This window comes from Phaenicophaeus curvirostris, chromosome 1 (genome assembly GCF_032191515.1).
Source record: "Phaenicophaeus curvirostris isolate KB17595 chromosome 1, BPBGC_Pcur_1.0, whole genome shotgun sequence".
NCBI lineage: Eukaryota > Metazoa > Chordata > Aves > Cuculiformes > Cuculidae > Phaenicophaeus > Phaenicophaeus curvirostris.
Genome location: NC_091392.1, coordinates 170,316,454 through 170,342,951, shown reverse-complemented (window position 1 = coordinate 170,342,951; position 26,498 = coordinate 170,316,454).

Sequence of the window (26,498 nt, the reverse complement as noted above, 5' to 3'; positions counted from 1 at the left end):
ATGCAGATGTTAGCAGAACCTTTAGCCCAAATGAGGCACTCAAATTCACTCTGTGATTCATGCAGGTGCCTTTTGTCATGCTACTTCAAAACACCCTAATAATCCATAGTACTTTACTGAGCAATGAAATATTTATTTTCTCAAGGTTACCCATTACTAGAAACAAAAGTTTGACCATTAGTATCCTACAATCTGATTAAGCATCCCTAATAAGTTACTGGGGCTATTTTTTTGCTAAGAATTCAATGGCTTCTGTTCTGTCACGGTTCTGGACTGTTATAAAATGTGTAAATTAATGTTGTATTCCTTCAAATATATATTTGTAGACATTTTTTCTAGCCATATTAATACATGTTTAAATTTAAGGACGTGCTTAATTCCCACTGATTTTATTGGTATCATAAGTAAGTAATCAGTTTGAAGCAGGTGCTTATATGCTTTCCCAAATGAAGTTATCAATTGTCATTTTATATTATTTTTAAGATTACATTACTTTTATGTTTCAAATTCAAGTAAAGAAGTAAATAGTCAATATAGAATTTGGAAAATTAATTTGGCCAATGACTATTGTAAATTAACACCACAAGAAATATCACATCCTAATGAAATATAAAGATTTTGAAAAAATTGACTTAAGCATGAACTTTTTAGTTCCAAAATTAAAACTTAATTGTTCACAAAAAGTAGCTATATAAAGGTTGTGGTTTTTTGGCGATGCGGATACTGAAAATTATTCCAAGTCAAGACTCCAAGAAAAAGCAAAATACCTCACAGAACTGTAAAAAGAAATGATAGCAAATGATATTTTAGAGCTTATCATGAAGAGTTTTAACAGGTCTCTTCAGTTTTAGAAAGTAAAGGATAAATATGACAATGAAGCACAAGATACTTATGCATTTCTCAAGCCATCTCCTTGCCTCTATAAAAGATAAGAGGAAAACACCCCGCTGATACAGAGATTTAATTTGAAGTAAGATGCATAAACTTTGATACCTCCTTACGGATTTCTTAACTCTGCCACAGATCTGCTGTATTCTGCATACTGTATAAACACGGTTCTGAGGGTAATTCTCACACTAAAATTAGAAAAAAAGAACAGCATGCATACTTAATACCTCCCTGAAGTGTTTTACTTCAGCAATAAAGCATAGCAGTAAAGTAAGAAAAAGCTTGAAGTTGCTTTCCTGAGCTGTTTGCCTGAAAGGGATCACATTGCAGCATTTGTTTTAATAGGTAGAAGTGGATTCATTTGAATAGAAATGCATTTTTCCACAACCTTTTCTGTTTATAAAAAAGTCAGACAGCTCAAAGAGGCTCATAGACAGAGCTGATCTTTGACAGTTTGGATTCAGAAACAGTAATGTTATGGAAAAAAACAATTCTACAATTGTAAGCTCAGTATTTATATTTTAACAAGCCTTCATTTTTCAAAAAAGTGAAAATAGGTAGGTGGCTATCTTACTAGTTACTTTAATACTTCAGCCAATGTGATTTGATGTAAAGTTAAAAGCATATAGACTCATACATCATTTATTAATATATTTTTATTTTTATTTTTTTCCTGGACTCATTAGCAAACTTTCAATGATAGATCATATTGTCATAATGAAATTCCATCTTACAAGTAATTGCAACTCTTGTAATTTTTCACACAGAATAATAGCATGCTATGGGAGATCTAATCTTGCAATTTTGCCCCTGCACTGACTTTTATGTCTATGAGCACCCATTACTAATAAAAGTAATTCCTATCTTAGTCAGAGTGTTGCATAAGATATTTTCTATTATGATATGTATTGGTAGTAGCAAGAATTATATTTTTAAACTCATTGAGCAAACATATCAAGGCATGCAATAAAAGGAAATTGAAAGACAACTGTGATAACCGTACTCTTACTAAACTTCGGTTCAGAATCTAAGTTTAACTTTAATTTGTATGGATGTTTCATGTACTTTAAAGACTCTGCCTTTCTGAGGCCTATAAAACACCTTTATGAAGCTCAACTGTATTTATTTACATAGGAATTTATTTGGCTGAGAAGAATTTATGTTTTAAACAGTACTCTTCCTTACTGAGATCAGAAAAAATGCTTGCAAATTTATGCAATTATTTCACAGCATAAACACCTCAATTCTCATTTTGAACTGTGCTTTCAGATCGCTACTAAATAAATATATATATATGTATAAGTATAAGTAATGAGTACTAGTAAAAAGACTAGAGGCAAATAAACTTTTCATCTTAATAATTGCTATTTACAAACTCATACCTTTAAAAAAAATGCAAATACATTTCAAGAAATCTGATCAACAGTAGAATTATTCTTGGACTTTCGACATTAGTTTATCTTGCAAAAAGAGCAAAATGTTGCTTGGAAGTAAGGTAAGCAAAATATAATTAATCAAAACATCACTTTTGTATAGAGATTGTTATTTTTTTTGCATAAGAAGTAGTTAGGATTGACAAAACCATTTACTTTGTTCCATATATTGCAATATCTAAATGTAATACTTAAATTTGAACAAGATTTGAAAAAAAAGCATATAAATTAATTAATTTAAGATAGACTTAAAATAGTGGGCTATTTAAAACAAAACAAAAATAATCCAAACCAAAACCCAAAGAACATGTATATGTAGGCATGAATAAGCTCTGTTATTTTTCATTCTATTGCCCTGGACTTTCAAGCTTCAGAATCACAGTAACATATGTTAGTTTATAAGCATTCCAGGCACAGGCGATGCCTTCCACAAAATCAAGGGATCCCTGCTGAAAGGACAATAGCCGCAGTGCCAAGTTACAACTGTGAAGGAAGTGACAGCATCACACAGCAGTACTTCTGGCCCTAGCAGAGGTCAGCAAACACAATCAACACTGAGGAAGGAAGTTCAGCTTCATTTGCTTCTTGCAGTTTAAATAAATGAATGCTTAAGAGGCGTGCTCTATTAAGTTCTGTAACCAGTTCACCCTTTACCATATGGGTTAAAATCTTTCCTTTACTGGAAAAAAAAAAAAGTATATATATATTTGAACAATTTTTTGCATTGAACATGTGCTAACATTTATTCAGAGCACTTTGTCTTAAGGAATAATGCTGAAGGAACGAAGTATGTAATTTTGAAATGGCAATTGCTATTTATGTATCTAGCACTACAACAAAACAGGCTACGACTATAATTTTCATTAGAAGAATTTAATCTTCTGGCTTTACCTGTGTAGCAAAGCTCATATTTTGTCTTTTATAATCCAATAAATTCTTCTTCCAGCAGAACAAAATAGGTACACTTGCAAAATAAATAAATAATGTCATTAAATGATTTTTTTTCAAAGTGATCAGGAGAAAGCGGAGACTTACTCAGCACTGTTAAATTTTTTAATTTTCTTTTTTTTCTCTTATAGATTTTTAAGCTACATCTGTGCTTTGTCTAGCTTCATTTCAAATTAATTTTCTTTTCCAGAAATCTTCCCCAACTACAGAAACCAATGTGAAGACAGCTAGTATCCTATTATTGATTTTTTTTGCTATTATTAGAAACTGTTATGTCTTTTCATTTAGATTTCAGACCATGTAGTCTTCTTTATAGCTTCTTCTTTCAACCATTAGCTCTCTAGCACAGCAAACAAGAAAAGAAGCAAACAACCAAAAAAAAACCAAAATACCCACACTAAAACTAGCAACAACAAAATAACAATTTAACATTTTTACAATATTTTCTTGTTAGGTTATCAGAGTACTTAAATATTATGTCTGTCTTAGAATAGATTTTTAAAGATAATGAGTTTAAGAGTCAAATTCTCATCAGCCCATATGTTCATCAAAATACAGTCTGCTAATAATATATCTAAACAGTGAGGAAGTTGGGAACAGAACTCTGTCCTCCCCTTTTTTGCTCCTATGAGCTAGCATTATAGCACAATTTTAATTTACTACCTATCAGCTAAACAGTCTCTTCTATATTATTACAGTAGTTTCCAGATGCTCCAAAGGAGACACAAGTGATGCTTTTACTGGTCCCTGCCTTTCTGAACAATGCCACGTACATGTTCTGTGTAAGACACGTTGTTTCTTTTTTTTATTAAGTAAAGACAACGTTTGTTTTTACACTAGTCCAAGATGATGATAAAGTTGCAAGTACATGAAACAGACCTACTTTCCTTGACTTCCAGTCAGCATCTTTTCTTTACTAGGAGCCATAATGAATATCCTGTTCTTCCTAGTATTATTATGGATACTTTACCCAGTTTGATGTTCAGTCATATGACTTTCATTCGTATTCTTACATGTACTGTCATTGATGCAGCCACATCTAAGAGGATAAAATGACATGTCTGGAAATGCTTAGGATGTTTATGCCAATTAAAGTTACAGTGCCATAATTATTTCAGTAGTTCTCTCCTACATATGAAAAAGATAAAACTGAGATAGTTTTTATAGGACCATACGAATGAAAGCTCTACAGGATGAAGCATCAAATGACAGCATTGTCTGAGACCTGCTTTTATTCATGAAAGTAAGAAAAGGAATGTTGTCAGCTTACTCAGAGAAGAGAAACAGTTCTAAAGCAAGATTCTTCTCATCTTAATACTGAGGTCTAAAAAAGACTGGTTTATTGGCTCTGCGAAAGTGTCTATTTCTCTCTATTGACAATAAATTATGATCAAAGTTGTTCGCTCAGATCTGGGTGTTTATACTAAAGAAATACAAAAAGATTATATTAATTCTACATCAAAGTATTCTTCTCATTCCAAGTGCTCATTTATGGACATTTTTTTTTACCTTCTTAAAAATGTTCCAGCATATATGTCATGAAGCATAAATGGGATAGTGCTTACTAATCATTAACTAGTCAGCTTGTTGAAGTTTGTACTTTGTCGTTTGATCAAGCACAGATTCATTGTTAATAGCTTCATCCCTCCGTGCATTATTTGTTATTGTTTCTGTAACACTTTTAGCAAGAGTATTGATAAGTATATTATTATGCCTATTGTTACATGCTACCTTTTCTGCTACTTCTTGCATATTTCTCAAGAAACTCAGACATCAGTATTATTTATTTTTCCTCTCAGCTAGAACAGTAAGGGCTTAATTCTGTTGCCTACACACAGAAGATAACTACTGTTTTTGAGATATTCTAGGTTACCTGAGATATCCCCACAGGGATACATACAGGAGTATCATACTCTCAGGGAATGGCATTGGAGGTCAAAGTAGGCTGCATAAGGCAACTAACTTGACAATAGTTGCTGATTTCTTGAACTGACCTGAACTCTGTTGGCTCATTGGCTCTATGGTTGTGTGAATTCTCATCTGCATTCTTTTCAGATAAACTGGTTGGATTTGAAGTGCTGGACTTAGTTTTCTCTCTTTAAATACAAAAAATAAATATGGAAAACTACTTGACCTTTCCATCAGTATGGTTTCTGCAGACATGTGTAATATATCTACTACAGGATATAAAATTCCATTTTTAATTAAGATATTTTAATGAGTATATCCATACACCTACATATTGCAATTGTAAGCTCACATTATGGTTAATAATCAGCTCATCTCAGCTGCCCACATATATCTATCTATTGTCATTTGAGTTTTAAGAACATCTGTCTGACATTTCAAAATGGTGCAGGGTTCCTTTGGGTCTTGTGTCTTATGTGCAGATGCACGTAGCTTTATTGATTATCTTTGGACGTCTCAAATTAGTGCTAAAGATCTATGTTTAGGAAATTGAATTAAACAGAAAGCTGAATTACTTTCTAGGCTCCGTTTACAATAATGAAATCTTCAACACTTAGTTTGCATACCACAGAGAAACAGAAACCTAAATGCAAGTGTTTGAAGCTCAGGACCAGTCTTTATTTCATGCTTAATTTCATTGCTGGAGTTTGTCTCAGGTACTACAATACTTTTACTCACCCATATTAACACACTAACACCTACAGGTGGTGATAGAAATCCACTGAAGATGAGAAACATCATCAAAATAAAAAAAAGTATAAACAATATAGGTTTACAGTTTTCTTTATCAACAAAGTTATATTCAGAGTCACAATGAAGTGGAAAAGCTGATACTCTTCTCAACATAACAATGCAATCTATGGTGCTGTTTCATGTGAAATTAAGCAGCACCTTTACAGGATTTTGAATTTTTCTACTTCTTAGACATGAACTAGCCCAGGCTGAACCAAATACACATACAGCCAAAAGGAAAGCCAGCCTATATCTGCTTAAGCACTTTTGTCCTGTTTATCTGTGAAGAATCAGAACTGTTCACCTCAGTCACTACTGCAAGGTCCTACAGCAGGTAAGGCAGGGTGGAGGGCTCTTCTGTTGCTAAGGGTCTATCCTGAACTCAAGAGCACAGCACTGTAACTATTTTATTATAATTACAATACCAACTTCACTTACACCAATTCAATATATCATTGTATCTCATTTCAAATACGTTTTGTGTTTCGTACGATTATTTCCCCAAACAGTAACTGTTTTCTTTAAGCATCAGTCTTCCGCTAAATCATCTTGATCTATAGACCAGTATCAAAAACCTGCACAAATGCTGAGGTGAACATGTCACTTCCCTCACTGTACCTCCAACTCTCTGTCCATAAAGCGGAAAATATGAAATCAACCACCTCCATGCAGAGATCCAAGAATGACTGATAAAAGCAGTATGGAGGAAGTAGCTATTATTGCCATTATTAAAAAAAAGGTGAGAAGAGTTTTCTCCCTTTTGGATGACAAATGATGATTAGTAGGCACCACTGACACATTTTCTGGAATTGCTTGAGTGAGATTTTCAAATGTACACAGCTCAGATCTAAATATAATTTCATTGAAGTCAATGGGAAAACTCCTGCTGAGTACTATTGTTGTTCTTTAATACCTACAGCTGAACTTGGAAGAATAGAGGTTGAATAGCAAAAGACTGGAAAAAGATCTCTGGCTTTTATATGCAATTTTTATACAAAAATGGATCTTTTTTTTTTTAAAAAAAAAAGTTAAATGAAAAGATTTTGTACTTGAAAAGAAAGAGAAGAGTCAATTTTCTAATATTTAAATAATCAGCACTGTAAATGTAGACAAATCTCTAGAAATAGACAACATTTGAATATAAGGATGTAAAGCTGAAGCTTAATTATTCAGTTATTAGCCACATTGAAGAAAATACAGATGATCATCTGTTTTCCATGCAGTGATTTAATGCACTAATAGAGTGAACCCCAAAATTTTGCATTTCATTGTTATGTTTCTGGGCACTGGATCCACTTTATAAACTTCCTGGAGAGAAGCATGCATTCAGATTAATAGGAAAAAAGTGTATCTGTAAGTCTAGGGTGTTCTATTACCTTTTTACTCAACTAGCTTAAATATAATAGCTTGTGAATGTACCAACGTAAATACTGGTGTACTCGTTATACACAACCAGACAAGCCAGGATGTTTTGAGACTAACAGGAAAATGAAAAAAAACAACAAAAATACAAACTAAATCAGAGAACAAATAGTAACGGGAATTAAAAGCTCTAAGCTCCAGCAGAGGCAAAGTTATTGTTAACTTGTACATAGATATTTCTAAAAAAGAGAAAGTAATGTGATAATAAGAAAACAACCTAACAAAATAATTACCATGACAATGCAGAAGTCTCTGAGTAGAAAAAATGCTCCTATGTAGTATCATGGGAAAAAATGTACAGAGAAATAACATTAGAGAATTGTGCTTGAGAATAACACTTTTCTATTTTTATCGTATTTACTACCACCCTCTACAAAGATGAACAGTGTCCTCATTATCATTTGTAATGTTCCTGTTAAGAAGAGGCAGTATTAGACATATTAATGTGTTTGGTTCTCCTTTAATTTATGATCCTCTCCCCACTTTAATGAGATCTGCTCTACAGCCCATAAAATAATTGTTATGGTAAACTGACTTTTTAAAATTAGCTACACACCAGTTGGTCCAGAAACCTATTCCTCTGGATTATTCATGCACAAAATACCTTTGTGTGAAACTCTTTCCAAATGTGTAATGACTGGAGTAAGTCCAGAAGTTTGCCTGCAGAGTCTCTCTGCATGATTGCCATTGCAAGCAGTCTTACAGTTTCTTTTCCCAACAAAGTTATGGTCAGGGTTACAGCAATGTAGAAATGCTGACACTGCCTTCAGCCTTAACAATAAAAGCCATAGTGCTCCTTCATATGAAATTAAAGCACTTTCCTATTAAAAAAGAGCTGTTCTAAACTCCCTATTCTACCTTGCTAGGTCACAACTTTCCAATTTTTACAAGAAATCTCAGGAGGGGGGAAAATTATCAGACTTCCCAATTCTGTCTCATTAAGTTACTTCAGTGTAATACAGCATTGCTGTTTACCCCCCAGACCATGTGTCCCACTGAGACAGTATTCTGTCCCAATGATTTCCCACTGGGAGCGTCAGTTTAATCTCAAAAACTGTTTACCAACAATACTTTCTATTCGGCCCTAGGAAACAAATATTTTCCATTCCCAGGAAATAGTACATAGGGGAAAAAAAAAATAAAACAAACACACATCCCCAAGCCCTAAGGCAACTGAACTATATCATACTTTAGGGGCTACATGAAATAGAGATACTAAGGAAAGTTTAATTATCAACATATACTAAGAGGCAAACTTCATCAGATATAGATAGTGTATGAAATCATTTGTGTGCAGTTCTGTTATCACTTGTCGGAACGTGGATGCCTCTCCGTGTGAGAAGGGGAACAAAAGCATAATGTAGAGCTGCATTTATATTGCAGTCAGGAGACAAAAATCCCTTTCCACTGCAGCTCACAATTTTCTTGCTTTTCAGCTCTTACAATGACTTCTGTAAAAGACAGCACCTGCAGACAAAGAAGGAGCTGATCTGGTTGAGGCCTCAACAGTCCTCCTAAATGGCTGAGAATTTTGACTTCACTGCCTGACAACTCTACTTTCTATACTCAGCAGAGTATTTAGAGAGGAGTTATGACTGAAGATGATGCAGAGAGTTGGAGTACTCTGTTAACACTTGCAGAGCTTTGGCATTTTTATGGTACTTAGTAGAACTAAAATTGTCATACTTAGCATTATTCCCTTTGTATTTTTGTGGGTTTGGTTTTGGGGTTTTTGGTTGGGTTTTTTTGTAATAATGATCAGGAATATATGGTTGAATTTAACTAGTCTTAATCCTTGTTATAACCCACTCACAAAAGAATACCTAAATATCACACATTCACACTAAATTGTACAACTCGGATCCTGCTTGCAACATTTTGTGATATAACTGTAGAACGCAAAATGAATACAGTGTTTTTGCATCTGGAAGCAAGATCATAGTCCCACCCAAGAAAATGCATTGAATGTTAGAATAGAGGGCTGTAAATCATTTAATGCTTGGGCATCTCATTTTGCTCTATATGTACACACAAGATGAGCAGCAAAAAGAGAAGAAAACATCCAATTTGTTAAACAAGCCACTCTCCTGGCCCCCATCTCATTCAGAAATGTAGCACTGAAAGCATTCTCTATTTTAATTCCATTCCTGCAGAAGAGGAAGAAGCAGAACAAAGAGTGAAATGTGTTCTGAAAGAGAACACTTCATTATGCATCATCATAATTTAGGGGTGGCTGGGATTGTCTGGGCTGCCTTAGGGAAGTGTGCTTCAAGGATATACCAGCTTGCAGAACCAGTGCAGGAAAATGCCTTTGGTTCTTATTGAAATGTTCAGTAGGGATAAGTGTAAGGATCACCACTTCCCCATCTCTGTAGCAACATAAATTACAAGAAATAAAGTGATTTATGTCTTTCTTGAATCTGAGAACAGTTTAGTTTTGCAACAGCATTTCTTAAATTGCACCCTGTTTTACATTAGAAATCTGTAGTTGTGATACATTTCCTATCAGTAACAGCAAGTAACAGTAACCCTATGCCTCATATGTGCAAGTAACAGAACTCCTCTGTGATCTTTCTCTCAAAATTCATAAAAAGTAAAAGAGCTACATCACAGCAAAAAGAAGCTAGTGTTTAAATTTTCAGTTATGCAATTTTTGTTTCACAGAATCATAAAATCATGGAATAGTTTTGGATGGAAGGGACGTTTAAGGTCATTTAGTCCAACCTAGTTTGTGTGAATCTACTTCTCTCCAAAAGAGGTTAAAATCAGCACAAAAGTCTTTTCAGGGCTGAAAGTGTGAAAAAGAAAACTATCCCCTACTCGCAGAAAGATGGCAAACAAAAAGAGGAAAAGAACCTTTCAAATAAAACCCACCATGACAAAATAAACAAGGAGTCATTTGGAAATACTCTCCCAGTACAATGAAGATTAAAAAACTACCATGGCAAAAGCCCCAAAGAAAAAATTACTGGCAAATATTCAGTGAATAGTAGATGGAAAAAAAGTACTCTACGATTACCCAAATTGTCAATAAGAAAAAACTTGCAGCACTTCTACCCAACAAGACAAAAACACATATCACTAAAGCCCTAGAAACATCAAGCAATGACAATCAAGCGTCATAGTTTTAAAAAACTACCTTAAAAATTAAACTCAAATGAGTCAGGATTTTTTTCATCATCAGGCCATGAAGGAATTGACAGAGTGACTCCATGAGACATTTGCATTTTTTCTCATGTGAATTACCTGAGCCTTGAAAGTTGAAGTATCTGCCTTCTCTAAAAATCTTAATGTCAAAGCATTACAATGTGGAAAATAGCCCATCTTCAATCCACTCAAAAGTCTGCTGAGACACGTAAAAAACATTAAATATTCAGTTGGAAGTAAACATAATTTAAACTGGAGGTCTTCCTCTCCTCTCTGAGGCAAGGAACCCCTCTTCACTTAATGTAAAATTGGGTGATGCATCAAGTCTATTGCATGGTAAATCAGCACAAGTTCAGTTCCAGATGTGCTAGCTTTTTGCTCCATAGGACTGTCTTAGGGGACATAGTAAGAAGGCTTAGGGAAAAACAGATGCAAATCTGTGAAGGATTAGGCTTCAGTATCTCACTTACTCATGAAACAATTGTTTCATTTTCCAAAGGCACAGTTTTTCTTGGTTTCTGGAGCAAAGGTAAACTACTGAATTTGATATCTAAAGTTTGCATTATTTGAAAAAGATGCACAATCCCTAGATATTAAATTTACTGTAATATTACAATATAACTAGAAACAAAGTGATAGGAATTTTTAACATCACTCAGTTAGCAGAACTACAGTGACTATGACTTTTGAACACCTATACTGTATTTTAACTCTAAAATTTTAACCCTTACTCTATAACAGGAGCTTAGAAAATAGCTCTTAAAGAATTTTGGACAGTAGAGTCAGTCATAATACCCCAAGGCAGCATCAGCTAGACCATTTTTTTATGTCAGACATGCCATTAAATGATTAAGTTCTGGCTTATTCTTGACACAGATCAAGTATTAAAAATGTATTTGTTAAAACTACATGGATGGCCTGTGATATTCTTCAGTAAACACTGCAGTTCCCCTGCAGAACATTCTATTTGTGCTGTAAATTTCTGACACAACCAGTGAGGATATTTTAAAGTAGAAATAACTAGTATATGCAGCAAAATTAAAAATTACCCTTGGGGATATAAACAGACCTGTTGCATACTTAGAAGAAGTGTTTTGATTCATTTGAAATATTTGTATTTGGAAGTCCTTTCACTCACTGTTGGTTTTAGTCCTAGGACGATGGATGGAAAATATTATTTACAAATGCTACTACTCATTACTTACAAGAAAAAGACTCACCACTGTATAACAGCAATATTTAATGGACAGTAGAGTACAGAGGACAGAAGTTAATTTGGTTTGTGTATCCACAAAGAAAGAAAAAGCTTGAAAGTCAACGTTGTCTCTTCTGGAGTATGCAGTTAATTTTTTTTTTATTATTTTTTTTTCAGGAAGTGCTTTGTTTCTTCTTTTCTTCTATCAATTCACTTGCAGAGACTAAACAGTGAGTCAAATGTTTCTCACCATGCCAATGTAATAATAATACCAGACCAGTACATATACTTTCTCCAGTGTTTCAAGACACCATTTTGTGGACTTTTTATGAAGCCTTTAAAGAGGTGTGATTAAGATGAGGATTAAAGGGTATTGTGGATCATATGCTGTTAAGGAGATAAAATCTCAGGGTGGGGAAAAATGATGCATCATCAGACTGGCAATAGGCTTACAATGAGCATAATTAGCACTAGCATTATCTACTAGTATGGACAAGATGGTAAATGATCTGATGACCACGTCTGAGAAACACATGTAGACTGCTAAGACTATGGTACAGTCATATTCAAGAAAAGAAATGGAAGCAATAAATTACTTAAATCAGTTCAGTAAAATACATTGCATTGCATGCTTACATCCTTGGAGAAGACTGAAAAAGACAAGAACCTCAATGGGAGCTAATAAATTTAGACAAATGAGGAGGAGATCAGTGAATAAAAGATAAGGCAAAACACATCATAAGGAATATTTTTAGTTGAATTATATATGTTTCTGGGTCCTAAATTGGCTAGTAGTCATTGAGGCTAAACACCTGTGAAGCTCACTGGAAACATATGTTCAGTTTGTAATTTTGATTATTTTTCTTAAGAAAGAAATCTTAAAATGGAATAGAAAATCTTGCAAAAGAAAAAATAGTGTGGAAGCAGCATGTGATTAAATAGTTCCTTCATCTAAAACAGAAATGACATCTGATAATCCACATTCATGTAGATTACAACCAAAAATAAATAAGAAAAAATAAAATAGTCCAGAAGAAGAAAACAGATACCTAGAAGAAATTTTCCATATGAGAAAATTAAAAGCCTAGCGCTATATAGTTTGTAATAGACCTAAGGAAAAAAGATACCCTCTGTCTCAGTAATGAGCTAATACAGAGCAATGTGAAGTTGGGAGGCCTCTTCCATAAAAACAGAGAAAGAAGAAATTTCATTAGCCAAAAGTAATATTTAACCTTCCATTCCAGTAGAGAAGGATAGAGTTTCCATATTTTTTTTTCCTTTTCTTTGCAGGATGATGGATCCACAAAAAACTCTCACTGCAGAACTGAGGTTCAACGAAGAAGTAAATGCTTTTCATCTATCTGGCTGGCAGAGGGCTTACCACATGTACAACTTTAAAGCCGGGTAGTGACAATGAAATAAAGGTTTTGAAGATTAGCCCCATGCAATCTTGAGCTTTTACTGGTTGCCCTTTCTTTGAAGGCAAGGGAATGGAAGGAAGACAGACAGTGAAATGGAACTTCCCTTTATAAGCTTTCTCCATAGACAAAGGAAAGGGGAAATCTGATGTTAGCAGATGTGGCTGGGGTTTTAGTTATTTGTTTTAAAATTTTCCTTTTTTTTTATGATTTTCTTGAACAATAAGAACATGAGAGAGAAGCTCTATCACTTTAGTTATATATGGCATTTGTTATGTATAAGCAGATGCCCTCTGTCAGAATGAGTCTATTTGTTTATCTATACACTAATATTCCTAAGACATTTAACGCTCTGCTGCCAGCTGTGATCAAAGTCTGTCCCTTACATGAGGCATTTACCAGTTTGCAGCAATAAATAAGAAACACAAGTGCACCTTGCCTGTTAAATACTAACTCTTAAGTACATAAGTGGAGTACTTCCTATTTTAAGCCATGGAAACCAGACTAAAAAAAATCCCAAATAAATCATTAGACGAGAACAACAATATTCTCTTTCCCTCAGTCTTCTATTATTTCCTATTTCTTTTAAAAAGTTAAAAAAAAAATACAGCTTTCTATACCACACTGTGAGGTTCAAGATACAGGCTACTCTGAGGTCAAATAGCAGCTCAATGTTAAATGGTAGATCACATTAAGAGTCTATAAAGCAGAAGTGTTATTTAATTTGCTGAATGGTTTAAAGACATGAACTAATGACAACATATATGACTCCTAGACAAATGTTATCTGCACCATCTGTGGACCATATTGTGCATCAGATGGCAGGATGATATTTGCAGTAAGAAAGTTCCAGAGCAGAACTATGATCCAAGGACTGGAGCCATGGTCATCATAGAACAGCTGCACTGGGATGGTCACACATCTAGGATAGAAGCTGATGTGCCTTTTTCAATGACTGGAGTCTCCAGTTAGCAGGTTAATATTGTTCCCCACTGATCTCTGTGTTTGGTTTCCTCACAGGGTACAGGTGGGAGAGGCTAATATCGCTGCAACTGGTGGTCCTGTGGAGACAGAATGCAAATCTTAATCTCTGATTCTTGTGATCATGCACATCTGAGTGTATGTATTTCATTCCTAGTAAAGAAAGGAGCCATCAAAGTAAAAAAAAAAATCAACAGTAATCCGCAGTACTACATATGAAACCAATGGAAAAACTATCCCAGTAGTGTGCTGTATTTGATTTGGGTTTTTATTTGTTGCATTTTAGTTTTTTTCTTTCCCACTCCTCTTTATTCATATTTCAGGATAAATGTTTAGATATTTATTTCAAATTCTCATTTAAATTAATGAAATCAATTTCAAATTTTATTTTTAAATTGTCATCTAATGAATTAGTTCACAGAATTATTTTGATTTCTACATGATGAGAGAAAAGACTTAATTGACTTAGATAGATATGAAATCAGGTTTCAATATCTCAGAATTCCCAGAACCGAATTGTATGTTGATATATACTCTCAGTTACATTTTGGATTTACAATGCAACTCTTCAATCTAACAACTAAATTTAAAAATAATCTATGTTTTTTTAAAAAATATTCAACTCAAATTAGCTAATACAGGAATGAATATATATTCTTTTCACTGTATTTTATCTATCTACCTATTTATGAATGTATTTATTTGTTTTTACACTTGGGCTTTGAAATTCTTCTTGTAAAATTAATTATCAGAGATTGGTAAACATATAGAGAAGCTATTAATTCCATGATTAAATAAAATGTCAAAGGAAAAACTCCATCTTCTTTTTTCTTTCCGAAAAATGATCACAATGAGCATAGCTCATCTGACTAAAAGTAGATGTTTTCGGGGTTGTAGATATCGTAGTACTCATCAGAGTTCTAACCACTTCTTCCCTCCATTCAAATGCACATACACAAAGTATCTATATATTTATAGTCAGAAGGCATCTGTAGTTAGACATCAAGGTTTAGAAAACACCAACATCTGCAATTCAGCCTTCTCACTTGTATTACAATTAACATCCTGCTTCTAGATGTATTCATGATATGCTTTCACTGGTGCCTACATACTTGCCAGGACTGTGAGTACCAGTCAAGACTATCCACAACAAAGCCTTTGAGATGCCCAGGTTATGCCCATCATCTTCCAACAGTCCTGGGAGACTGGGGAAGTTCCACTGGACTGGAGGCTGGCTGATGTTGTGCCCATCTACAAAAAGGGCCGCAGGGAGGACCCAGGAAACTACAGGCCTGTCAGTCTGACCTCAGTGCCAGGGAAAGTCATGGAGCAGGTGATCTTGAGTGCTATCATGAAGCACATGCAAGAGAACCGGGTGATCAGGCCCAGTCAACATGGGTTCACAAAAGGCAGGTCTTGCCAGACTAACCTGATCGCCTTCTATGACAAAGTGACTCGGCTGCTGGATGAGGGAAAGGCTGTGGTCTTCCTGGACTTCAGCAAAGCCTTTGACACAGTTTCTCACAGCATTCTGCTTGAGAAACTGTCAGCCTCTGGCCTGGACAGGTGCACACTCTCCTGGGTGGAAAACTGGTTGGCTGGCCGGGCCCAGAGAGTGGTGGTAAATGGTGTGAAATCCAGCTGGAGGCCAGTGACAAGTGGGGTTCCCCAGGGCTCAGTGCTGGGTCCAGCCCTGTTCAATGTCTTCATCAATGATCTGGATGAAGGCATCGAATGCACCCTGAGCAAGTTTGCGGACGACACTGAGCTGGGTGGAAGTGTTGATCTGCTGGAGGGTCGGGAGGCTCTGCAAAGGGATCTGAACAGGCTGGACTGCTGGGCTGAGTCCAATGGCATGAGGTTTAACAAGGCCAAATGCCGGGTCCTGCACTTGAGGCACAACAACCCTATGCAGTGCTACAGACTAGGAGAAGTCTGGCTAGAAAGCTGCCTGGAGGAGAGGGACCTGGGTGTGTTGGTTGACAACCGACTGAATATGAGCCAGCAGTGTACCCCAGGTGGCCAAGAAGGCCAATGGCATCTTGGCTTGTATCAGAAACAGTGTGACCAGCAGGTCCAGGGAGGTTATCCTCCCTCTGTACTCGGCACTGGTGAGACCGCTCCTCGAATAGAGTGTTCAGTTCTGGGCCCCTCACCACAAGAAGGATGTTGAGGCTCTGGAGCGAGTCCAGAGAAGAGCAACAAAGCTGGTGAAAGGGCTGGAGAACAGGCCTTATGAGGAGCGGCTGAGAGAGCTGGGGTTGTTTAGCCTGGAGAAGAGGAGGCTGAGGGGTGACCTCATTGCTCTCTACAACTACCTGAAAGGAGGTTGTAGAGAGGAGGGTGCTGGCCTCTTCTCCCAAGTGACAGGGAACAGGACAAGAGGGAATGGCCTCAAGCTCCGCCAGGGGAGGTTTAGGCTAGACGTTAGGAAAAAATTCTTTACAGAAAGGGTCATTGGGCACTGGAACAGGCTGCCCAGGGAGGTGGTTGAGTCACCTTCCCTGGAGGTGTTTAAGGCACGGGTGTATGAGGTGCTGAGGGATATGGTTTAGTGTTTGATGGGAACGGTTGGACTCGATGATCCGGTGGGTCTCTTCCAACCTGGTTATTCTGTGATTCTGTGATTCTGTTATGCTGTTAAACAGTCTGCAACCATGCATGCCTATCCTGATACCTTAATTACAGTGATATTTTAAGGACCTTAGCAAACAGAACACGGGTTTGGGGGGCAGTGATGTGGACAAACATGGAAAAGCCACAAATTAGATGAAGATTCCTTGCAGATAATGGCAGATCTTGATAGAAATTCAGAGTTGAGCCTAGAAACATGTGGCTAATGGGATTAGTTAGACATGAGGTTGTGTGAGGTTCTACAGTCAGATAAGGCAAAGTTTGGACATGGAAATTAGGTTTTTCTGTTTATTGACAAGGGAAGAAAGACAAGTTGCCGTTTGGAAAGGTCAGAAAAGTGATGATCTATGTGTACCAGAATGCTCATCACATTGGATGGTCATTGATGTTTTGGAGCTCTGTTGCATTCAAGACAGCCTGGACTCCTCAGACTCCAGCAGAACTCATGAGTTTTGAGGCCAGTAAGTCAAGAAATACTTTTCTATGTGAAAGCCTTCTAGCATACACCACCTCCCTTCTAAGCTTGAATTAGCACTACCATAATGATTCTAGCTCCTTCCAGTAAGGCTGCATTGCTGCGTCACCAGGTAACCTCCCAGAGTTCTGGGGAAGAACTTAATTTACAGCATATACACAGCATTCCACCTGCTCCGCTGGTCTGACAACCCAAAGTCGGACTACATATTCCTTCTTCTTTGGAGTTATTTCCCTGTTTTTCCCCACTTTTTAGGGGAGAATAGTAAAAACACATGCATCAACATTTACAACGTCTTGTACTACATCTTCCATGTCACGCAAAATACTCTCAGGCATCACAGACAGACATTCCTCGTGAAGTCATCCATCCAGAAGTTGACTACAGAAAGAACAAACACCAAGTATAGAAGATTTCTTTTCTTTTTCCATTTCTTTACAGGCAGTCAAACTCATCCTGTCCTTCCCTGGCTTCTTGCTCCTTTCAAAAACCCTCACACTTAGTGAAAGCAGCTGCTGTGCGTAATTATTTACAAGTGTACACCCTGTGAGACTCTTGAAAACCAAAGGCTCTTGAGGCCTCAGTATAAGGACATATTTCCTGAATTGATTTAAAGGTAATCTACAGCAATTCTTGAAGCATGTCAACATCATTTTTGGGACATACTTTGTTGTGCAAAACTTTGAATTAATGGACATTCTGGGTTGCCTGTAGGTATAAAGTAAAAAAAGTGGAGAGGCCTGTCTGCCAGTGCTACAAAGATTCAAAGAGAAGGAGATCCTGCAGGATTAGGAGGTTTGTAGTTTGCTAAATTGTGTCACATAACCTGGATATCTCAGGAGATTTTGCAATACAGCAAAAATAGGTAGCAACGGTGAGAGACTACACAAAAACATTGACATTTATTTCTTACAGACAGAAGGCTGAAATGCTATTCGAATAAACCGGGAATAAGCAGGCAGATCATCTCAAAGGAAAAATATGCTTATTTCACACACCAGCAGAAATTTCTTTCACACATCATCAGAAATTAAAGATAGTAAAGAAATAAATTTCACATCTGAGGAGGTCTTTCAGGCAAACCTCTTACTATTATTTTTCATAGTCCAGTGGCAATGTATACACTCCTCATGAAAGTAGAATGCTCTGGCACAACAGTCTGCACTCCTGTGCCATTCTAGCTTTTTGGTAGTTATTACAGTGCTCTACCAGGATATCCAAGAGGAACAACTACTGACCCAGTAGTAGCAGTGGAGGTGCTGAGAGGTCTGTCTACCCTGAGACATAGTGGAAGTAGAGAGAGGTCTTTCTGGCACAAGTGTGTTGATGTTCAGGATGGGTTAGAAGAAGTAAGGGGAGCTTCTCCCACATGTGACTCTGCCACCTACACTACAGCCCACTGGAGTAGGAGTTCAAGTAACAACTAGCCTATTGTAGGCTTATCTTTAACCAATATAGCATAACACCTCCAGCTAACGCTAAAGAAAGTTGTAGATAATTTCTCACCTCCCACATTCTGTGTGTTTGTTCCTAAACAGGGTTAAAATGCAAAGTGAAGACATTTTTATTCAACCTGATTACATAGTACTCAGCTTGGTCTTCTGAATATCTGTCGGCTATAAAACAAATGTTGTGATTTAGCCCTTCCATTCTCCAGTCTTAGGAAGAGATAAAGATGTCCCCATTCACTTGCAGAATTTCTATTTCGAGGGTAAGAATATTACTGATTTTAGACAGTGAACATATTGATGATGTCAGCATTTCTCTCTGTCCAGCTTGTTGTATAGAGCTGTGTGAGGAAGTCATGAACTTGTGCAAAATCTACTCTGTAAGCACTTAAAAACATTAAAATTGGTGAAGGTCAACTATTAATTTTAGTGCTGATGGGAAGAAGTGGTGCTGTGTGGTAGATCTGCAACTATGTGCTATAATTTAGGCAGTCTGGATCTTTCTAGGTTAAGATTGTTCCTCTTTATTCTTCTATGTAAAGTCACTGTCGGTTACCTGTGATGATTACTTGGTGGCATACGAGTTTAAGAATTTTACGATGTCTCTGATTGACATATCCTTTCATCATTATTTGGTATAATGACTGCTGACATGAAAACTGTTGCCTGAGCTAATCCATCTCCCACTGAAATCAAAGAGAATCTTTAGTACAGAGACCTTTGCATAACAAGGCTACCTAAAGGAAAAAAGGGCAGCTTCACAAAATTGTACAAATTCCTTTCTAGGAAGAACTGCCAACTATGCACTACTGGCAAAATACCAACTCCACAACCACAGAATCAGATCAGCTGTTGCCTATCACACAGAAAAATGAGGTGGCAAATGCAAGAGAAGGGCAGTGAATTCTGAATTGTTCCTCTGTATCTATGGCTTATTGTCATGTTTATTCTAGCATAATCACAATGCCATAAACATTGAAAATACAAAAACACTGTCACAAATGGCAGCTTTAGGTGTTCAATAGATTCAGTAATAAAAGTAAAGCCAGACAAACTGCTGAAACCTAGTCAGGAAATAACATTTTGGTAGCTGCATACAGTGAAAATGCAATTCTATTGTTTGCTTTAATTTTCTAATTCTTCTTTTGGTTGGTAGTTGGTTATTTTACTGGTTCAAATACCCAGTGTTAAACAGAATTTATGTAATTTTGGAACTGTACAGACTAAGACCTCATTAAATCGGTAGTATCCCTTTTGAAATCATCCATGTCTACTCCCAGTTGAATTAGTAATTATGCAATTGTTCAGGACTAAAGAATTACAGAGTCTGTGACTGCAAGCTTATTATAAACAGTAATCATGCATTTGATATTCTAAAAATGCAGAGAAACTAAATTTCTTTATACTTCCCATACAAGAACCACAGATTAACTGAATGCATATTTGTGTAAAATTACTGCTTGTAAGTTTATTGAGCTTAGCCTTTAGCATGGTAATTGAACCATACATAGTAGGGCACTTAAAGAAAACACAATATTAGCAATATGCTTCCTTGCAGCTACATGTTTTACAAAGAAAAATCATCTAAACATCTTGATGGTAACTTTCCCTCTTTCATCCAAAAACTTTGTTTGTTTTTTAATTTTTTTTCTTAAAAAATAACTAAAGACACACATACTACCTTCAATCTTTCTTTCACTGTTGTTCTGCTTACATTTTTTTGTGTTTTCAATGTTAGTGATGGGTAATTTTACACAGTAAAGCATCCAGAAACAGCTGTCAGCCATAAAGTTTGGAATAGGTTCTGCACTATGATTCTCCCTACAGCAGAAAGCTAGAGAGTCTAAATTTGGGAATAAAAGTTTTCTGGAGATCTTCAAACATATCTATTTACAATTTAGAGAACTTGAGGTTTTTTTAAAAGGTTGCTCCACTATGTACTTGATACTAAAGATCCAGACACCTGCTTAAGATTGTCTTCCCTCAAATCCATATATCCAGGGTCTGAGATGTTTCAAACCATTTTCAGAATGAGGTTTAGAAATGCCATGAGGCACAACTATTCCTAAAGAAGGAAACAAATAGTGTGCTGCTGAATCAACCAGCATCAGTAAATAGGTAGTTGTGGCTGAATGAATAGACCGTTTTAAATTTGCGTTCATAACACAGCATAGGCTTTTCTTGCATGAATAAAACAATTGTCTATGTGGCTGCCTCCTTTTCTCTTTCATTTTTCTCTTGGGTGCTTAACACCACATGGAGGACAGTAATTATGCATGATCTTTATTAATAATGTAAAAGCAACTTCCTATTGAAGACAACTTAAATTTCCTAGGAGGACAAGATCATGCAGTAAAAGCACAAGCTTATGCCATTGCCTGTGGTAAATAATACTCCTGAAAAATATCTAAAAAAAACCCCAAAAAATCAAAAGTACAGACATTGTAGACAGAACTCAAACTTTTTCTCCTCTAAAGGAAAAATAACAACAACAATGCATTATTATAACAACCTGAAGAATACTATCTCAAAAGAATTTCCTTATCCAATACTAAGATTGATATAATACTTGTTACATAGTGATTAAATATTGACTTGCAATAGAAAAAAGTAATTTTTTTTTTTATTAATGTGATATTGAATTTTTGGTTTTATGTGACTGAAGTTCTCACATTGAATTAATTAAGGTATCAGATGAAAACAAAAACATCTTCTGCTTTCTGCAGAATATTGCATGTGAAAAGAAATCCATCAATCCTTTTATAACATTAAACCCGCTTCTTTAACATTTCTGTCCTTTGGCAGGGCTACTGGAGGTAGTGTGATGTAAAGGTGTGAGGTAAAGGTGCCTAAATTGTTTATCAGGAGTGTAATCCTTGTGTGCTCTCTTTTTTCTTTTTTCCTCTTTGAAAACTGTTAAAAGATAATTTCTTCTTCATTTGTGCCTGTGGATTATTTGTAAGTTATTTGTAGCCAATGATTTTATAAGCATTAGATATTAGAAATCCATTATCAGACTCAGTGCTCAATTACTGAAACCAGTATTGCCTATGGTCTCTGTACACATGTGGCAGGCAGAAGAGCAGAGTCTAAAAAAAAATTAACATATCTTAGAAGGAACGTGAGTACCAAACAGAAGAAATTTGGCAGAAGAGTGGTAGACACTTGCCATAATGCTAGGTACCACTTTTCATAAGAAAATGATTTTAAATGGTGTGTGTGTGAACAAACTGATTCATATAACATTTTTTAAAGTGTTATGAAGATTTAAGACACATTCCTAAGGGCCGTCACAATATTTTTTCTTATCACATTTAATCTTAATCTTTTCATTGATGCTTTAGTTTACTTCTTCCCTAAAACATAGGTAACACGTACAGCCTTCTTCTATCTCCTTCCTTTTCCATCTTACTGTTTCACTCTTTCTTGGTCTGTATCAGAAATGGTGTGACCAACGTGTCCAGGGAGGTTATTCTCCCTCTGTACTCAGCACTGGTGAGACAGCACCTCGAATACTGTGTTCAGTTCTGGGCCCCTCATCACAAGAAGGATGTTGAGACTCTGGAGTGTGTCCAGAGAAGAGCAACAAAGCTGGTGAAAGGGCTGGAGAACAGGCCTTATGAGGAATGGCTGAGAGAGCTGGGGTTGTTTAGACTGGAGAAGAGGAGGCTGAGGGGAGACCTTATTGCTCTCTACAACTACCTGAAAGGAGGTTGTAAAGAGGAGGGAGCTGGCCTCTTCTCCCAAGTGACAGGGGACAGGACAAGAGGGAATGGCCTCAAGCTCCTTCAGGGGAGGTTCAGGCTCGACATAAGGAAAAAATTCTTCACTGAAAGGGTCGTTAGGCAATGGAACGGTCTGACCAGGGAGGTGGTTGACTTGCCTTCCCTGGAGGTGTTTAAGGTGCAGGTGGATGAGTTACTGAGGGGCATGGTTTAGAGATTGGTGGGAATGGTTGGACTCGATGATCCAGTGGGTCTCTTCCAACCTGGTGATTCTATGATTCTATGATTCTTTTCTATTAGCATCCATGTGACAAGATGTCAAAAATGTCTGCATGGCTGTAGAACCACACAGATCCTGCCTTTAATTTTTTACCTGGAAAGAAATAGAAAAAATGTCTCTCTAGGCATTCCTTCTAGGAAGGACATGGTACAGATAAATATAACATAGCAAAAGATTTATTGTAACCTTGAAATCTTTGAAGAGTAAAAGTGGGTTCTTAAGAGGTGCATGATTCTACGATTCTGTGAAAAAACAAATTGTAGGAGGAAGTCTTCTGAAATGCCTGGTGGAAATAGTGGCTGTCTGGAATTCCCGAAAAAGTATCCAAGGGACTTAAAAGAACTGCCCAGTTTGGGTAGGTACTAGGAACCTTCAACTGTCTCAAATTCAGTCTAACATCTCATGGCACTGCAGCACTTACCTTTCCAGAAAACATGTAAGACAATAAGGTGGAGGCACAGGGAGGTTTGGGCAGGGAAAGGAAGGGAAAAATCTTTCAGTGTAATATTGCAGTGAGTGAAAAGAAAGATGACTTTCCGTCTAACTAATACATATTTATATGTTAGTAAAATAATTATTATTTTTTTAAATAATGAAGAAAATTCCAGTTGACTTTGCTATAACTATGGGTTATCAAAACCATTTGTGTTTGAGCTTCTCAAAGAGGCACACATACAAAAAAAGACAGAAGCTGTCTACGAAAAACCTCACTTTAGTGTACAAGATTTCTGACTCATCTGTTAAATCAGCTGTTCTAAATACTTTTATCTGAATGTAGTCTCTCCCTCTTTCATCTGAAGCTTAATATTTCTTTCCCTGTGAAATGAAGAATGTAGGTTTGCTTCTGATAGCTACAGTAAGCAAACTCTAAGTACTGTATAATGCATTTATTTTATGGCTGATTTAAAGTATAGATCTCCTCCTAATTTCACTTGTGAATAAAGGTAAAAAGACATTTAAAAGCCATTGGGGCATTCAGAGTTACATGAAGAAATGCTATCTCAGCTTTCCTTTAAACTTGGACCATGAGCAAGAAGATGATAAACACATAAAAAGACACATTCTTAAAACTCAGATCACTGATAAATATTGTTATAGGTATATATTTGGACAAGAAAAGAAACAGTTATAATTCCCGTACAGTACTTACCCATTTTAACATTATCACATGGTTGTACAAACAGGATTATAACAAGCAAAAGAAAGCATTTTATTTAATGAATAAATAATCAGAAGCATTGGTGAGGGTAGTCTTAAGAATATGCTGCTTCATACAGTTTAAAGTACATCAAACAACAAAATCCATAGTCCCAAAATTCCATTAAATAATACTGAGTATTTATGTGATCAATAATATTTAAGTGTATATATATATAATTTATATATATATATGTGTGTGTATATAATAATATCATGAGTAATTAAGGTATCTATTTACATGTCATGCAATATTAGAATGTGTTGCAGTACCTAGGCACAACAGGTGGATTTAAGAATGGCTGTGGTGGAGAAAAAAACAACTTATATTTGAAAATGAGCACATTGCTTTCTTTCAGTTCTTTCTTTTCATTATATACCATGAGAATTTCAGATCCTTTCTGGTACTTAAAGACATACTTTTTCTATTGTACAATTAGGTAGCAGTATAAAATTAAAGTTGTAATTAGAGCCATGAGATGCTGCAGTTAGGGAAAGCATTCTTGCTTAAAAACTTAGCATATGACATGTAAGTCTAAGATATTCTTCTGATTGTGGACCCAGTTCTGTGAATTCTCCTACAAGGGGACGCTTTGCTCTAAAGAAATTAAGTGCACTCAGAGTCTTGAATAAAATTGCACAGTATTTGTCAAGGTGAGGATATATGTCAGCACATCAGTTCTGTTTCTGTACAGTGAAGTGATGTGTATATATCAATTAAAAAACAAATATCTTCTATTTCAGCATTTACTACCAAAATGTACACTGTGGTTTAAAAACACTGCTTACTGAGGGACTTGCTATTTCTGTTACTAATTATGGAACTGGTCTTGATATTTTACTTCGTAATAGGTTCTATAAAGCCTAAACAATCAGAACCTGGCCTTTTATGTTACAATCTTACTATGCTCAACAGGTTGAAAACAAAGTATAATATGGGCTTTCATAAGAAATGCAGTTTATAATATAAGCAGCTGTGTTATGTAAGGTATTATATTTCAGAGAATCTAAACTGGAAAAAAAAGGATATCTTACAGTTTTACAAGGAACGATCTACCAATAAGAGGGTTTTTTTGGAACAAGAGGAAAAGTCAGAGATGTTTCTGGATTATGGGGTAATTGTATTTGATGGATGTATCCACTAAGGTGATCTGCACTGACAGTTAATAAAACTAATATTAAGTTGGATCTTATTTATCCATGATACACTTATTCACACCTCTGGATGATTTTGTATCATGTTTGTTGTAAGCTAAAAACCTTGCTCTGCTCTAGAATTGGTTTCATTTTTAAAGTTTCTCATTACAGCAGCAAAGACTTCGAGGAGCACAGCTCTGCTGAAGAAGTGTATTAAATAGCAGAGAATTTGGTATTCAGAGGTAATGCAGTGAGTACACAGTTTTCCCTGTCAGAATTCGCACACGTGTGCACACCTGTTTGAGAGAACCATCACTGTTTATTTTACTATATAGCAAGAATGCATGCCATAAGAAAGTTCTATCAGCTGAATCAGGTAAATATTTTGTGGTCACAGGAAATCAATCATCAGAAATTATTTCAGTTCTACTTCACTGCTACAGTTCTTCTGTCTGATTAGATATGCCACCACTACTCTGCTCTCAGACCAGTAGGAATACTTTTGTCATTTATTTGGAAGTATCAGATGCTACTTACTAAGGCTATTAGATCCTACCTCTATGCCTTTTGACATCACCTACTGTCATGGTTCTCATGATTCTCACTGTGTCTTTTGTTAAAGCTTCTAGTGTCTTGCTTTGTTCAAAACATCGCAAGATTAACATTCTAATTGACATTGTGAACATTTTTCCCTATTTCGTTGTTTTCTCATGTAATAATGTCTTTACTACTCCTGTTCTTTCCTCTTGCAGATATGCATCTCCTGCTATTATGCCATTTGTGTATCCAGTTTCTTGAGCTTCTCCATTAGAATTCTGTTCGACTCCATGCTCGAGCCCTTAAGATTCTTTCTGATCATCATTCATATAAATATCTTGATAAAAGGTAATAATCACATTATGCAAGTAATGCATATATCATTTTCTTCATATCTATTTGCTGAAATTGATATATATTTCTGCATAGTCTTTAATTCTACCCATGTATTACTTTGTCTGCCTTCAGGCAGTTCTTCGAGAAAGAGGTCCTGATAGATTCCTTTAGTTAGAGTTGTCATAGTATAGGGCTAAGTAGGACTAAATAACAATATCTATGCATGTTTTCCATTTTTCCACTTGGACAAAAGCTTTTTGTCAGAGATGGAAAAAATAAAGGACTATAGAATAAGTTTTCAAATGTATGCATTAAGAAACAAAGAAGTAAATGACACCCAATCTTCCTAGCAGAAGAAAAAATCTAAAGCTGGCATTAAGGAGGCATTCATATTGTGCCAGTTTGCTAATATTTCTAAGTGATATTTAGCCTCAAATCTAGTAAACTTGAATAGTAACCAATATTCTTTCCTTTCTGAGCAAATAGAATGGTTGCGAATGAATAGACATTTACTGAATATTTGTTTAGGGCCAAATCCAGATTCCATGGAAACCACTGGAAAGCATTCGTTTGGCTTACATGCAATTAAAATACAGA